Genomic DNA, 9,039 nt, shown 5'->3' on the forward strand with positions numbered 1-9,039 from the left:
GTGTACCTGACAAGCACACCCCCCTAATATCAAAACCACTCAAAAAAAAAAAAAAGAGTAAACTGATGGGATTACAAAAGTACAAATTTTGAATTAGTAAAGTTCTTTATATATGTGACTAGGCCTCTCTACTGAAGTTCCCATGCCAAAAAATGTGCTTTAGTGCTTCACCCTGCAAAGTTATGAAGACAACTTTAAACGCTTCTTTCTAAATATCTGTCTGCCAGTTACTAACGTAACCTGTGGAATAAAAATGTACAAACTTTGGAGTAGATGCAAGTGCTTAATATATGTGACAAGACCTTTCTAGTGGAATGCCTGTGCCAAAGAATTTTGTTCTAGTGGGTTTTGTTGTTGTTGTTTGTTTTTTAACAGGTTTTTGCTATAGGGCACATGTACTTGCCAGACTGAGAGAGACAGAGAGAGAAAAAGTGAGAAATCACCTTCCAGGGAGGATGGCCATGCTACAATCCCTTCTCCTCCGTTCTCCTCTCGGGATCTTGGGCACGCATACACACATGCCTGGTGTGAGTTTAAGCCACCAAGTCTGGGACGCAAACCACAGTCAGCTACATGGGAGTCCAGTGACATAGCCATTTATGCTAACTGCTGGTCCCTTGTTCTAGTGTTTTGATGTGCAGAGTTATGAAGACATTCTTTCTATGATTCTTTAAATGATTCTTTCCATATAAAGCCTTGTTTCCAGTTACAAAAGTAAACTGATGGAATGAAAAAACAAAAACTTGGGAATAAAATCAAGTGCTTTATGTATGTGACAAAGCCTTTCTAGTGAATATCATGTGCCAAAGAACTTTGTTGTAGTGCTTTTCTGGATGAAGTTATGAACACATCCTTAAATGCTTTTTTTCCATATATTTGTTTGCCAGTACTAAACCTGTGGAACAAAAAGATCACAAACTTTGGAGTTGAAACACATGATTTATGTATGTGAGTAGGCTTCTCTAGTGGAGTTCCTGTGCCAAAGTACTTTGCTCTAGAGAGCTGCTGTGCAAATTTAGGAACACATACTTAAAATGCATCTTTCTATTTATCTCTTAGTCAGTTACAAAAGTAACCTGTGGAACAAATAAAGCCCAAACTTTAGGTATGGAGCAAGTGCTTAATATATATTAATATATAGTCACATATATTAATATGTGATTAGGCCTTTCTAGTAGAGTGCCCTTACCAAACAACTTTGTTCTAGTACTTTGCTGTGTGAAGTTATGAACACATTTTTACCTGCTTCTTTTCATATATTGGCCTGTTTCCCAACTAAACAGTAAACTGATGAAACAAAAAATGCACAAACTTTGGAGGGGAAATAGTGCTTTATATATATGACTAGGCCTCTATAGTAGAGTGCCCTTGAAAAATAACTTTATTCTAGTGTTTTACTGTGTGAAAATATGAACATATCCTTACAAGTTTGTTTGTTTGTTTGTTTTGGTATATTGGCCTGTTTCAAAATACAAAAGTACGCTGATGACATGAAAAAAGCACAAACTTTGGAATAGAAACAAGTGCTTTATATATGTGATGAGGTTCTCTAGTGCAGTATCCCTGCCAATGAACTTTATACTAGCGCTTTGCCATGCGAAGTTATGAACACATTCTTAAATACTTCTTTCTGTATTTCTATCCAGTTACAAAAGTAACTTTTGAAACTAAAAAAGCAATAACTGGACAAGAAACTGTTTTAATTATTTTCTATTTTTTTTATTTATTTATTTTTTAGAACACAAAACAAAGGGGTGACTTTATTCAGCACGTGAACTGATTAAGACATTTTAACTATTTCTCAGTTCTACTAAGCACAAGAATAAACTGATTCCAAGACACTTAAAGCATTTGGCATTTTTACTGCAAGCTTTAAATCATAGTGTTACTCTTCTCAACAAGTCATCTCTAAGAAAGTGGCAGTGTTTCTAAGTACAAAAATTGTAATATATACTGAGTGTCTGCACTCTGACTGAAACTAATTGACTAAAAGATATACAAACACAAGAGATGGGGTGAATGCCAGATGTGGTCTGTGTGGAGGAGTGGGGCCCATGGAAGGACATTTGGAGGAGGGATACAGAGGCAGAGCATTAATGGGATGGGGAGGTGTGGTGTTATCTGTTGAAGATACTTTGATCAACCTGACTGGGGAGAAATGTTCACATATTGAAATGTTCACTTTGTAAACTAAACAATGTGATTGAATGTATATTAAATAAATAAATAAATAAATAAATAAATAATTTAAAAACCTTATCTCTAGTAGGTTGTATTATACCTACTCAAGGGAATTATTTATAAAATTAGGTCTAAAAAATAGAATGTCTTGATAATTATCAGTTGTCTCAAAGGCTAGAATCAGAAAAATGCAGAAAATATTAAGTATTTTTGATTAATATTATTTTATTTTAAGAAAACCAGAAATGATTCTATTTCAAGAAATAAGCAATAATGATAAAAGTTGTGATTAATGTACTGCATCTCTTTTAAGCCAACACATATTTTTTTACCTTGGAGATGACAATTCAAACCTTTACATTCTTAATATTTTTGTCCAGAACAGGATCGCATTTTAAGCTATTTTTTTTTCTCTTTGACATACTGATTTTATTTCTTTGGATATATATCTAAAAATGGAATTGCTGGATCATATGGCAGTTCTATTTTTAATCTTTTGAGGAACATGTATATTGTTTTACATGATTGCACTAATTTATATTCGTAACAACAATGATTCAGTATTACCATTTCTCCAGATTTTTTTTTTTGAGAGGTTTTTGCTATAGGGTGCATGCACTCACCAGAAAGACAGAGAGAAACAGAGAGATAGAAAGTGAGAAATTATCACCCAGAGGGGATGGTAATGCTGCAATCCCTTCTCCTTCATTCTCCTCTCGGGATCTTGGGCATGCATGCACATGCACCCACCGTGAGATTAAACTACTGGGTCTGGGACTCAAACCATGGTCGGCTATATGGGAGTTCAGCAACATAGCCATTACACTAACTGTTGGTCCCCATTACTCCTGATTTTTACCAACACATTATTTTTGTCTTTATGATAACAGCCATTCTTTTTTATTAATATTTTAAATGGCATTTTCTTTTATACATTCAGTCTCATTATTTAGCTTACAAAGTGAATATTTCAACATGTGAACATATCTCCCTAGTCCAGTTGATAAAACTAAAAAAAAAATCTTCAACAGATAATACCACATTTCTTTGTCCCATTAATGCTTTGCCTCTCTATTTTTCTTCTAAATGTACTTCTTCATACTTTACTCTTTCACACACACTATATCTGGTATTCTGCAGAAGAGTGGAGTGGGTAGCATCTCACTCCCTGACCCCAAAATCTACTACAAACCTGCTGTAATCAAAGCAGCAGTGGTACTGGCACAGAAACAGACATGTGGACCAATGGAACAGAATAGAGACCCCAGAGATAAACTCCCAAACATAAAGCCAACTTATATTTGACAAAGGGTATCACTCAATCTATTGGGAAAAGGAAAACTCTCTTCAGCAAATGGTGTTGGAAGAACTGGTTATCCACCTACAGAAAGATTAATCTGAACTCCTTCCTCTCACCATTGACAAAAATCAACTCAAAGTGAATCAAAGATCTAAACCTAAGGCTTCAAACTATAAAAATGCTGCTTGAAAACACTGGGGAAACTCTGGGAGACATTGGGTTAGACAAATACTTCTTAAATAGACTCCCAAAGCACAGTCAATAATCCCAAAAATAGACAAGTGGGATTATATCAGATTAAGAAATTTCTGCACTGTCTAGGACACAATAATTAGTGTAAACCAGCAGCCCTCAGAATAGAAAAAAATATTTTTGTAAACTATGCCTCAGATAAGGGACTGATAACCAGAATACACAAGGAACTCAAGTGCTTTTTTCTGAAAAAAAGATGATCAACCCTTTTAAAAGATGGGAGAATGAGTTGAAAATGCCACTTTCAAAGGAAGACATATGAATAACCAAAAGGCATATGAAAAAATGCTCAACATTCCTCATCATAAGTGAGATGCAGATCAAATCCACAATGAGATACCACCTAACCCCAGTCAGAATGACTAAGATTTAAAAAATATATATATAAGTACTAGCAGGGGTGTGGTGAAAGGAGAACTCGCCTACAGAGTTGGTGGGTACAAATAGAACTATCATATAATCCAGCAATCCCACTTCTGGGTATCTACCCAAAGGACAGAAGAATGCCTAGTCAGAAAAGTGCTTGTACATAGATATTTATTGCACTATTATTCATAATTGCTAAGACATGGAACCAACCCAAATGTCCATGAATAGAGAAGAAAAGTGGATTGAAAAAGTGTGGCACATATATGGTATGGACTATTACTCAGCCATAAATAAAACAAGACTCTGGCTTTTGTTAGAAAGTGGATGAATATGGAAAATTTGCTGCTTAGTGATGTCAGGCTATGAAGGAGAGATGTCTCCACAGAATATATACTGACTGTCTGAACTCCATGGCTAAAATTGAAATACTATGACGGGGCTATGCAGACAACACAAGCTGGTAAAGAGGCTGCCTCCCATCCCTAAGGCAAGGCCTGGACTGGGAAGAAACTGCTAGGCAAGGCCGTGGTTTATGAGCCCCCCTTGTGTCGCTTTACTGGCCTGCACTCAATTTCTCTGCCATGAGATTTACTGTTATTACGGTACCCTGCAAGGGTAAAAAATCACCCCCAGTCTTATTGCAACTTTACAATAAAGCCAATTAGTGATCTTGTAGGAATGTGGTTTCCTAAGACAACACACGAGGGCCAGGAAGTTTGAGACTTCCCACCTTCCTGTTTTAAGCCAAAATTAACATATAGGTTAAGTTAGTATAAGCCAAATTAGTGTAAGTAACATATGTAGAATAAGTTAGTTTAAGGCTAATTTTATGTAAGTACCCCTTGTTAAAGCTGCAGGCCAAAGTTAACTCATGCTAGGCCAAGTCAGCACATTCACCACATAACAGGGTCTCAGAGATAAAACAAAAGAACTCACTAATTGACAGACCCAGCAAATAAAATACAGAAACCCACGGGTTTATAAAGAAAGGAAAAAGCCTGGTTGGTGACTATAGGATGAACAAACCTAAAGGCTTCAGGGAAAGATTAACTATCTTAGCTGGGACCTCTTATCTAAATCAACAGGTAGTTTTCAACTACAGAGAGTTTCTCATCTATGTGCTATTGACTATGAAAAACTGCTAATAAAACATCCTGTGTTGTCTCCTGAGCTACAAGATCATCTTCCTTTCCCATATGGGTAATAGGTTCATCCCCTTTAGTTGTAATATAGGTAGTCCACATATTAACTGTGTCTTTACTTAACAAGACAAGATTTCTTTTTTCTTTTTTTTTTTTTTTCGCTATAGGGTGCATGCACTCACCGGACAGACAGAGAGAGACATAGAGACAGAAAGTGAGAAATCACCCCCCCAGGGGGGATGGTCACACCACAATCCCTTCTCCTCCATTCTCCTCTCAGGATCTTGGGCATGCACGCACACATGCCTGGCGTGAGTTTTAAGCCACTGGGTCCGGGACACAAACTGCGGTCGACTATGTGGGAGTCCAGCAACATAGCCATTACGCTAACTGCTGGTTCCCACAAAACAAGATTTCTATCTAGGCCTTTGTAACCAGCAATGCTGCTGCCCTGGCCCAGGACTGAAGTTATCAAGTTGACCTGGGACTGAAGTTATCAAGCTTCCTACAAGCTCCCTCTTCAAAAGACCCTGTCCGGTAATCAAGACTGAAGAAGAAAATGCACCAAATAGACTCCTTCATTCTGAGAACTGTGTTTGGCTTCACCTGTTCAAACAAGACAGACATCATGTTTTATGATCCTTGTTCCTGTGCTTTGAATTCCTTGTTTCATAGAGTAAATCTTTTATTTTCCCCTCACCTCTCCTATTCCTGTAAGACATCCCTTAATAAATACATATGTTTGGTGGCCACTAGTGCTGCAGCCTGGAGCTGGCTCTGACTGTGGCTGGCTGAGAACATGCTAATAGGCATTGAGGTCTTAGTCTAATTTTTGTTTCTGATCACCTGTGTCCCCTTCCTGTGTACAAGTCTCAAACCCAACCCTGCCGAGGCTCGACCCTGGCAATACTAGAGGATATAGAAACATAGAAAATGGTTATGTATACCAGATACAGTGTGGGAAGAAGGTTGTAGAAGGAGGAGAGTCTGAGGAAAGACATTAAGGAGAAAACTAGGGAGGCAAGACATTTATGGGCCAAAAAAAAGAGTTATCTGTTGAAGATAACATGTATAGTATTATCAACTGAACTGGAACATTCCAGGGATGTTATTTTTATGGCTTCCCAAGTAGACTACAGAACTTCACACTATCTTGGTATTTCCTCAGAAGACTCTGTCTGTGATCAGGTAACAGAGTAAAAACCCCATAGTCCTTTCTTTCAAATAGAAGAGGGAAGACAGAAACTAATTGAAGTTTTTCTTCTTTCCTTGTGGCTTATGGTCTCTTCCTTCTCTGCCTCCTTGGAAGCCACCTTGCCTTCCAAAGCCTCCTCAGCATCTGCCACCGAATCCACCTCTGCCTCCTCTGCCTCCACCATGACCCCTGAAGCCACCTTCACCCTTCGGGTTGGCCCAGTCTAAGGTAAGTTTATTTCCATTAATTTCACCATATTTCATGGCCTCCTTGGCAGCTTTGGCATCTTCCTCACTATTGAAGACTACAAAACTGAACCCTTTGGAGGATCTTGTTTTCTAGTCAGTAACTATCCTTCCATGAATAGAGCCATCAAAAGACTCCTTTTATATCTCTTCAATGGTATCCTCACATAGAACTTTGACAAACAGAGTTTTAGAGGGACGACTTGTTGTTAGGTGATCCCCTACATCATTGCAACGCCAACCTAATTGCTCTGCCTTCAGTTTCCCTTTTATTACAGGAATTTAAAGCTTCTTTAGCACCTTCATATGAAGCAAATTCTATAAATGCATACTCTTTAGATTTGCCATTTTGGCTCTGAGGCACTTTGATAAAAGTTGCCTTCTCAAATACTTCCTGGAGTGTTTCTTTGGTTGCATTGTAGGAGAGGTTGCTCAAAACCAGAGTTTTCAATTCACCACTCCAAGTGCTATTTCTTCCATCTCTATCATTTTTATTTTGACCTTTCTCTCCAGTGTAGTATAGGGAAATCTCTGTTCCTGCTTTTCTTCAAAAGTTTTCTCTGTATCAGCTTCTCTTAAATTCAATATAAGAATCCCTTTACTTTTTCCATCTTTGCTGATTATTCTGATCTCCATGACATCTTTAAATGTTTCATTTAATTCATCATGAGTGACATTTTAGGGGAGATTGTTGGCCAAAAGTATTCTTGCATCTAGATTTTACTTATTGCCTTTTCCTTTTGGTTTCTCTAGTTCAATTTCATTGTCAAAGACTTTTAAACCAGCAAGTTCCAAAGTTTTTTCTAGATCTTCAACAGAATCAAAGTCAACATAACCAAATTTCCTAGATGTACCAATTCAGACATCCAAAACAGCAAGATCATTTTTAGCAAAAGCACTAATACCAGTTTTTAATTCAGGAAGATATTTGTTATTGTTCATGTTTCCAACAAACAGATGGAAGGATGTAGTTGGTTCTGTGGCTTCCACCCTCTGTTTCTTGGCCTCAGGAGGTACTTTCTGTTTGGTTACTTCCTTCTTTTGTTTTCCAGGAACTTCTTTGACAGACTCTTCCTCTTCTTTCTCATCCTCATTTTCTTCCTTATCATCATCCTCCTAATCTTCCTCCTCATCATCTTCATCTTCATCATCCTCTTCATCTTCATCTTCAGCCTGGTCTTGGCTTTCACAGTGCAGTTTTGCAGGAGTTTTCTTTCCTTTGGCTGGTGTTTTCTCCATAGCTTCATCTTCAGACTCATCTTCCTCATCCTCATCTTCATCCTCCTCATCATTTTGCTCCTCATCATTTTCATCCTCCTCCTTTGAGGCCAGGGCAGCAGCTGCTGCTTTCATCAGCACTGGCTCAAATTAATCCTTATCTTCTTCTTTTTTAAAATTTTTTTGGAGAGATTTTCGCTATAGGGCACATGCGCTTGCCAGACAGACAGAGAGAGACGTAGAGACAGAAAGCGAGAAATCACCCCCCCAGGGGGGATGGTCACGCCGCAATCCCTTTTCCTCCATTCTCCTCTTGGGATCTTGGGCATGCATGCACACGCGCCCGGCGTGAGTTTTAAGCCACCGGATCCGGGACGCAAACCGCGGTCGACTGCGTGAGAGTCCAGCGACATAGCCATTACGCTAACTGCTGGTTCCCCTTCATCTTCATTATCTTCCTCACCGTCATCTTCTTCCTCCACATTGTTGTCTTCCTTCCTGGCATTCTTGCCATTCTTTGCCCCCTTGGCTGGTGGCTCCTTCCTTACCAGGAGTTCATACCAATGTTTTGCTCGGTGTGGTTCCCTTCTTGCCAGGTATTGTGACTTCTTTGGCTGGTTTAACGTTCTTCTTGGATGGTATGGCAGTTGTCTTTTTGCCTGGGGCAACTGCTGCTTTCTTGGTGGGTTGACAACTGCAACCTTTTTTGTTGGGGGAACTATTAGCTTCTTTGCTGGAGTTTTGGTAGCCTTCTTACCTTTATTCAGAAGGATGATAACCTCTTCTCCATCTGCTATCATCTTCATCTTCTGACATTTCCTCTTTTTCCCTGTCTTCTTCTACCTCCTTTGGAGGACGAATCATTTGTGGGGGAAGGGGGAGACTTGATTTTTACCAGCCTTAGCAAGCTTCACCATGATGGGAGTTTACAATGGCAGAGTGTGTGGTGGGCAGGTGGCACAGATGAGTCTTGAGAAACTCCACTGACATTGATGGTGTCTGTGGGCACTGAAGATCCCAGAGCATGTATGCTCAGCTGCCAGCTAGAGCTCAAGACTGAGGAAAAAAAATATAGTAAGTGTTTTATATATGTGACTAGTCCTAACTAGTGTCATGCCTTTGCCAAATAACTTTGTT

General features: G+C 38.8%; 1 pseudogene; it reads right to left on the minus strand.

Annotated features, from left to right (window-relative positions):
* Positions 1-6,064: 6,064 nt before the first annotated feature.
* On the minus strand, positions 6,065-8,819 carry LOC102478061 (nucleolin-like; annotated as a pseudogene).
* Between the last annotated feature and the right edge of the window lie 220 nt (positions 8,820-9,039).

This window comes from Tupaia chinensis, unplaced genomic scaffold (genome assembly GCF_000334495.1).
Source record: "Tupaia chinensis unplaced genomic scaffold, TupChi_1.0 Scaffold000591_1, whole genome shotgun sequence".
In the NCBI taxonomy this organism is placed as follows: Eukaryota; Metazoa; Chordata; class Mammalia; order Scandentia; family Tupaiidae; genus Tupaia; species Tupaia belangeri.